Genomic DNA, 6944 nt, shown 5'->3' with positions numbered 1-6944 from the left:
GTGCATCATGTTGATGTAAATGCCTCTGTAAGAGTTGTTTCTTTAGTAAAGCGACCTCAAGATTTGCAAACATTTGAAAGATTTGGAAGGAGTCTGGAGTTTACACATCCTAACGGTCTCTAAACAGGCTTATTATCAGCAGGTAGGCAACACGCACCCTTCCAGGGCCAAGTCCCAACCTCAGGAAGCCAGCAGGTGTCTGCTGCATGCTATTACAGCAAACTAGAATTTCATTTTAGGTTTATTCCCCCAGCTCTTGTTAGCAGACTAATGAGTTTGTGATTATGATCTGCCGCAGCTTCTGTCTTGAAGATGTCTCTGCACCTGCCTGCAGAATGTCATTGGGTACTACGCTGACTGCTGCGCGTCCTATTAATGTGGCTTGCTGCAGCGGTGAGATACTGAATAAACTGAATGAGAAATTCTTCCCTTGGGGTGAAGGATAGCAACGCTCCCCTCATTTTACAAAAGGGTCGAGGGGAAAATTCCTAAAGTCTTCTTCTGGCTGGCCTGGGAAATGAACCTACACCCCTGCTCAGAGGGATTCCAGTTTAGCTCCCGTTCATATCACGTGCCGAACAGGATGTACAGCACCTGCCAGCCCTGTCTGAAGCAGGCCAGAACCTAGCCCTGCCTCTCCCTGGTTCTCTCCTACCTGTTACCCATGAGCAGCACAGGGCTCACAACTGTTACTCGCTGCCCCGTGAGGCAAAAGCTGCTATTTCAGTTGAAACGTTGAAGGCTGATGGGAATCTGACAGTCCATGGTTAAACTGCACGAGAGTGCCAGCTGGGAAGTGGGTGGAAATGAATCTTTTGTCAAATAGTTAAACTCCATTTTCTCCAAATTAATTAATTCACAAAGAACGTATCCCTTCATGGATTTCACAGCTGAAAACAAAGCCAGTCTCACCTCCCCCTACATTATCTGTCAGTCGTACCACAAAGAACAGAAGAGCTCACTCAGTTGTTCCTCATGTGATCGTATCATGGTGGAAAAAAAAAAAGCCCCTGTCTTGGCTTTCAATTTACCTGAGGTTCTGAGCTGCCCCACATCTATTTTTCTGCAGTTACACCCAAACATCTGGTTCTGCCTTTTGCGAGGAGCTGATCTACAGGGCTATGACCCCAGCCTTCAGGGAGCAGCCAGAAGCCCCACCACAGGCTCACTTGCCCAGCAGTCAAAGCACAACCCAGTTCTATTTTCAGACTGAATTTACCTCAGTTTGTATTAAATGCCAGGTGTCTGTTTGATATCTCTGCCATGGTGGCAACTCTCAGATCACATTTGGTTTCCCACGGACAAGATCCAAGGAGTGACGGATGGCTGGACGGGTGCCCAGCTGAAAGCTCGAGAGCCGAACAACGAGAAGCATCTCTGCACCTGCGTCTCCAGCTGAACCTGACGGAGACAGTAACATGCACCACCATGGAAAACCCAGCTGTCCTCAGGCTCCTGCTTCTCATCTGGCAGCACGGCCATAGTCAGGCTCATCTACTTTGATAATCTCTAAGTCTGGTCATCAGGTGCTTAGCGCATAGCTGTGCCCTTTCCCAGTTGAGTGTGCTGAGCAGCTGCCCAGACCTGTCTTTCTCACCTTCGGCTGCCAGCTAAGTGCTAAATCCGTAGCAGTCTCCAAAGAGTTATCAGCTCCTTTCCCGAAAGGGAGCTCTGTTTGGGAAAGGTTTCCTCACACACCTCCCTCTTTGGCATCTCAGGACTTCACTTGAAGTAAAAACCATGCTCAGTAACACCTCTCCTCTCTAGAGGAGAGCATAAGACAGTCATGGCACGTCAGACTACAGATCCACACTGCCCATTATCTCACCTCTGACAGCAGTGAGTGGTGTGATGCCTGGGGAAAAAAAGAGCAAGCCATCATTCATTAGTCACCCTCTAGTGACAGAGGACTTCATAGCCCTCTACAGCATTGCTCTGGAGCATCTCTGCTCAAGGCTGAAGCGTTTCTGTTTATTCAGCATCTCCTTGTACAGAAGCTCCTTGTCCAGATCGACAATCACCCCTGTTGCTCTTCCCTGGATGTTTTTTATACCATATAGTTTTTGAGGTTGATGGGCAACCAAAACCGCTCTTGTAAGTCTGTGTTTGGCTAAAGCGAGTGTTCTGTCAAAGGGGGTTTAGCAACTGACTTACTCAGGAGCCGGTCACTGAAAAGTCTAAGCGATTCCACCAGAGATGAATGACCTCCTCTATAGTCAGCAGATGGAGTAGCCATTCACTGTTGAGGTTGTCTTCTGCGGACCTGATGTTTCAGCTAGAGCCAAAGCAGGGAAGAATAAAGCAATGTGATAATCTGTCTTGGTCACTACTGAGAAGTACTAGAATTTCACAGAAATAATTTCTGAAATCCAGAAAGCAACAGAGGTAGAAAAGGACTGGTTTGCTTTCTGCTATACTTTTGTAAACATGAAGAAGAAGGACTCTTTCTCAGAATGGAGTCTTTCAGTGCCTTCTCTCTTCACTTTAGTCCATTTGCCTACTGGTCCTTATCTTCTAGAGCACTATGTTGTGGGCCATCAGTGCTATGGGCAGAACAACCATTTCTACAGGAGGGATGAGCTTTGCTCTAAGGCAGTGAGAACAACAGCCCAACCACTCAAATCAGCCTGAAGATACCACAGCATTCAACCCTGCAGCACTAACAAAGCATCATCTCTGAGCTCATAAAATGAAGATAGCATAAATCATACACAAACTTTCAAAAGGAAGTCTCTGGAGCCTCATCTGGTTGGTCACCCATACAACCACAAAGCAGTTTCCCTGGGAATCTATCTGGTTTTCAGTTCAATCTCTTTTGGTTAGCTACCTCTCCTTGTCAGACACATTGTCTAGCCTAGAGGCAATACATCCTCGGAAGACTTACAGGTGCTGCAAAACTACAAAGGAAAAAGGAATTTCACACTCACAGAGTCTCAGCAATATCTATACGCTCCCATAAGTAAAAACAGACCTCAAATAATATTTATAATAGGACAGATTGTGTTCTGGATTTCTGCGATTTGCAGTGTTTTACAGTTTTACTTCCAGAGCCCAAGACATTTTCTTTGAAATCTTGTTCAAGCCCTTCCCCATACAGTCAGTTTCACCACCACCCCGATTCTCCACCTCCTCTTTGTTTTAGAAAACATTTTCTGGGTGTTCTGCCTGCATACCACTTTTCTCAGCCACATGTCTTCTAGAGACATTTCTACTTCTCTGCTCATTGCATCTTTGTGGAAGAGACTAGAGACCTCTTCTGCCAATTGAGACAAATCTGGTTCCATGTGCAGCCACAATTACTACCACTAGCTTAATTTTATACCAACTACTCCACGTCTTATGCCTCCTGTCATTCACACAGGAGGAAAAGACCAGGGACAACTCTGTCAAAGGAAGTTCTGTAGCTAAAACCTCTGTAGACGGATCTACGGAAGACAGCTTTGCTAGGCACCGCTATTTATGAGTTGTGTCAGTTAATACATGACATGGGGATGCATGCGACTAGTTTACAATATGAACTATGAAATACACAAATCATTTTGGCAGTTTTACCAGTGAAATTCGGAAACCAACTGCCTCTCAGTAGACCAATATTGCAAACTCTGATTCAGGGCTTCAGTTAGCATGCTAAAATGTGCCTAGCTTACGATATTGCATAAGGCACATCCTGTCAGTCAGCAGATCAGCCATCCATAAGAAAGCAGAACCGTACGCCCAGTTGCTACAGCCTTGAGTTCCTGTTCTTTGAGTTGTAGCCTTACTGGAAGGTGCTAATGAAGAGAGGGAGCTCAGGAGGGTGGAGCAAAGGCAGCCCTGAAGCTATTCTGATTAAGTAGACTCTGTGGTAAGGGCCCACCCAGGGCCATGATGTAAGGCAGGACCTACAAGAATGAGCAGCACATAGCTGATGTAACCATCACCTTATGTTGTCCCCACCCAACATAATTCTTCTACAGTTGTGTGTGTGATTGGAATGGCAAAACGGCAGCTGAGCCAGCAGGAGACAACTGCTCCTCACAAAGACATATCCTGTACCCAAGATCCAGACTGTGGCTATTCCAGACACGCATAGAATCATAGAATTGTTTTGGTTGGAAGAGACCTTTAAGATCATTGAGTCCAACTGTAAACCTAGCACTGCCAAGTTACCATTAAACTATGTCCTTAAGTGCCACATCTACCTGTCTTTTAAATACCTCCGGGGATAGTGACTCAACCACTTCCCTGGGCAGCCTGTTCAAATGCTTGATAACCCTTTCAGTGAAGAAATTTTTCCTAATATCCAATCTAAACTTCCCCTGGCACAACCTGAGGCTGTTTCCTCTTGTCCTATTGCCTGTTACCTGGGAGAAAACACCAACCCCCTCCTCGCTACACCCTCCTTTCAGGGAGTTGTAGAGAGCGAGAAGGTCTCCCCTCAGCCTCCTTTTCTCCAGGCTGAACACCCCCAGCTCCCTCAGCCGCTCCTCATGAGACTTGTGCTCCAGACCCCTCACCAGCTTTGTTGCCCTTTTCTGGACACGCTCCAGCACCTCAATGTCTTTTTTGCAGTGAAGGACCCAAAACTGAACACAGCATTCAAGGCAGGGCCACACCAGTGCCGAGTACAGGGGGACAATCACTGCCACAGTCCTGCTGGCCACACTATTTCTGCTACAGGACAGGATGCTGTTGGCCTCCTTGGCCACCTGGGCTCACTGGTGGCTCATATTCAGCCAGCTGTCGACCAACACCCCCAGGTCCTTTTCCACCGTGCAGCTCTCCAGCCACTCTGCCCCAAGGCTGTAGCGCTGCATGGGGTAGTTGTGACCCAAGAGCAGGACCCAGCACTTGGCCTTGTTGAACTTCATACCATTGCCCTCAGCCCATCGATCCAGCCTGTCCAGATCCCTCTGTAGAGCCATCCTACCCTCAAGCAGACCCACACACCTGCCTAACTTGGTGTAATCTGCAAACTTACTGAGGCTGCACTTGATCCCCTCGTTCAGGTTGTTGATACAGATATTAAAGAGAACCGGCCCCAGTACCGAGCCCTGGAGAACACCACTTGTGACCAGATGTCAACTGGATTTAACTCCATTCACCACCATGCTTTGGGCCTGGTCATCCAGCTAGTTTTTCACCCAGCGAAGCGTATGCCCATCCAAGCCATAAGCAGCCAGTTTCTCCCAGAGAATGCTATGGGAGATGGTGTCAAAGGCTTTACTAAAGTCTAGGTAGACAACATCCACAGCCTTTCCCTCGTCCACTAAGTGGGTCACCTTGTCACAGACACAGAATATACACAGAGTAACAAACAGAAGAAAAAGGCTATTTTCATACAACAACGCTAGCAAGAGTGTATTTGTGCTGGTAAAACTGTGTGGCTGTCAGCCAGAGATTATGCCTTTTCCCTCCCTCGTGCTCACAGAAGTCTGACCTAAGGCTATCCCGCCCATTGGCAAAGTACCCTCGACAGGCCCTGGTGTAGAGTGCTGCAAGCAGGCAGACCTAGAAGACAACAGACACTTTGGCTTTTCTATTCTAGTCTCTCCAGGCCTACCTAAATCTTTCTTCCTCAGTCTTCTGCCACAGCAAGGGCTTCAATTACAGCCTAAAGGGATGCAAATCAAAGGCTTCTCACAGATCTAGCTTTTAGGAGTTTTCTTGAACGGTAACAGCAATAAGTGTCGCACTTCTGACAAAATTTTGCTGATGGGGTTGCGCTATGCCAATTTGTGAGTTTGAGGTATATGAGGAGGTAGTGATGACGCTTTAGCAACGCCCTTTGTATCACAGTAGTGAGGTCAGATTGGATACACGCCAGACATTTCAAGGCACATTCACTACCAATGACACTGGCACTGCTGTTAATGTGAATGGAAATTATAACCTATATAATAAAGAATCCAAAGTATATATTATGAGATACAATCCACATAACACTCACCGGTGAGTATGTGAATTGAATGGATTTAGAGGACGAAAGAATATTTTGAGAGTTTTGTTTTCAGAATTCCTTTCCAAAGATAAGATTGGGCATCTGTCATTCATCTTCTATCTTGCCAAAGAAGTTGAGAATACAGGAAAGTACTTAAAGCTTTGCTATGTCCATATGCACTGCTCATATAAGATACAGAACCACCCTTCCTTCTGGACAGTATACAACACCACCTGTAATACACCTAATAACCCCTACACGACTGTTTACAGGGCCCAACCTGACAGATAAGTAGGGGTTTATCTGGCCTGTTGTTCTGCAGCTCTCAGCACCTGACAGTGTTGCAGGTGGTGCAGCTGCACTTGGAGTCTCACAGGGGCAAGAGTGGAAATGCAGTCAAGACACCTTCTTGCCAAAGCTTTCTCACTTCTTTCTTGATGATAATTTCCTAACCCATCTTCTTCCCCCAAGGTTTTTAGTGCTTCCATTTCTGTTGATCTGAACCACATGCTCCAGAAACAAGGCTCAGGCAGTCACTGCCACAAACTCTAATTGCTCAGGGTGTTCACCAGCACACGTGGTGGCTCATGCTTGCTCTAGTTCCTGTGTATTCTGCTGAAAGCCAGGCTGATCTCCACAGGGTGTGAGCTATCAGCACTGCAAAATCCAGCAGTTTAGCTCAAATTGAAAGAAACAGATAATTTTGAGTCTGAATGTTCTCAGCTCCAGCCTGCTGTCTCAGCCACGATGGAAACCGTTCCACCCCACACCGCTGAGTTCTCAAAAAAATGAAAGATGGGGAGGCCTCCAAGGAAGGCAGACTTATAATCCTGAGGCAGGGTGGGAGGGAAAAGAGATTCTCTGCACAGAAACACTCACTTCAGCGACAGCAAACCTCTCTAATGTGGTGGTTCAGATTCTGCAGAACATCCAAACAACTGACAGCTTCATACTAGGCGTTTCTTCCAAACTCTAATTCTGGGTACAGACTATGCTGATACTAATTAAGTAATTTAAACTGGGA

Source organism: Rissa tridactyla, chromosome 9 (assembly GCF_028500815.1).
Source record: "Rissa tridactyla isolate bRisTri1 chromosome 9, bRisTri1.patW.cur.20221130, whole genome shotgun sequence".
Classification (NCBI taxonomy): Eukaryota; Metazoa; Chordata; class Aves; order Charadriiformes; family Laridae; genus Rissa; species Rissa tridactyla.
The sequence above is the reverse complement of the archived record's forward strand: the minus strand, read 5'-3'. Positions refer to the sequence as shown.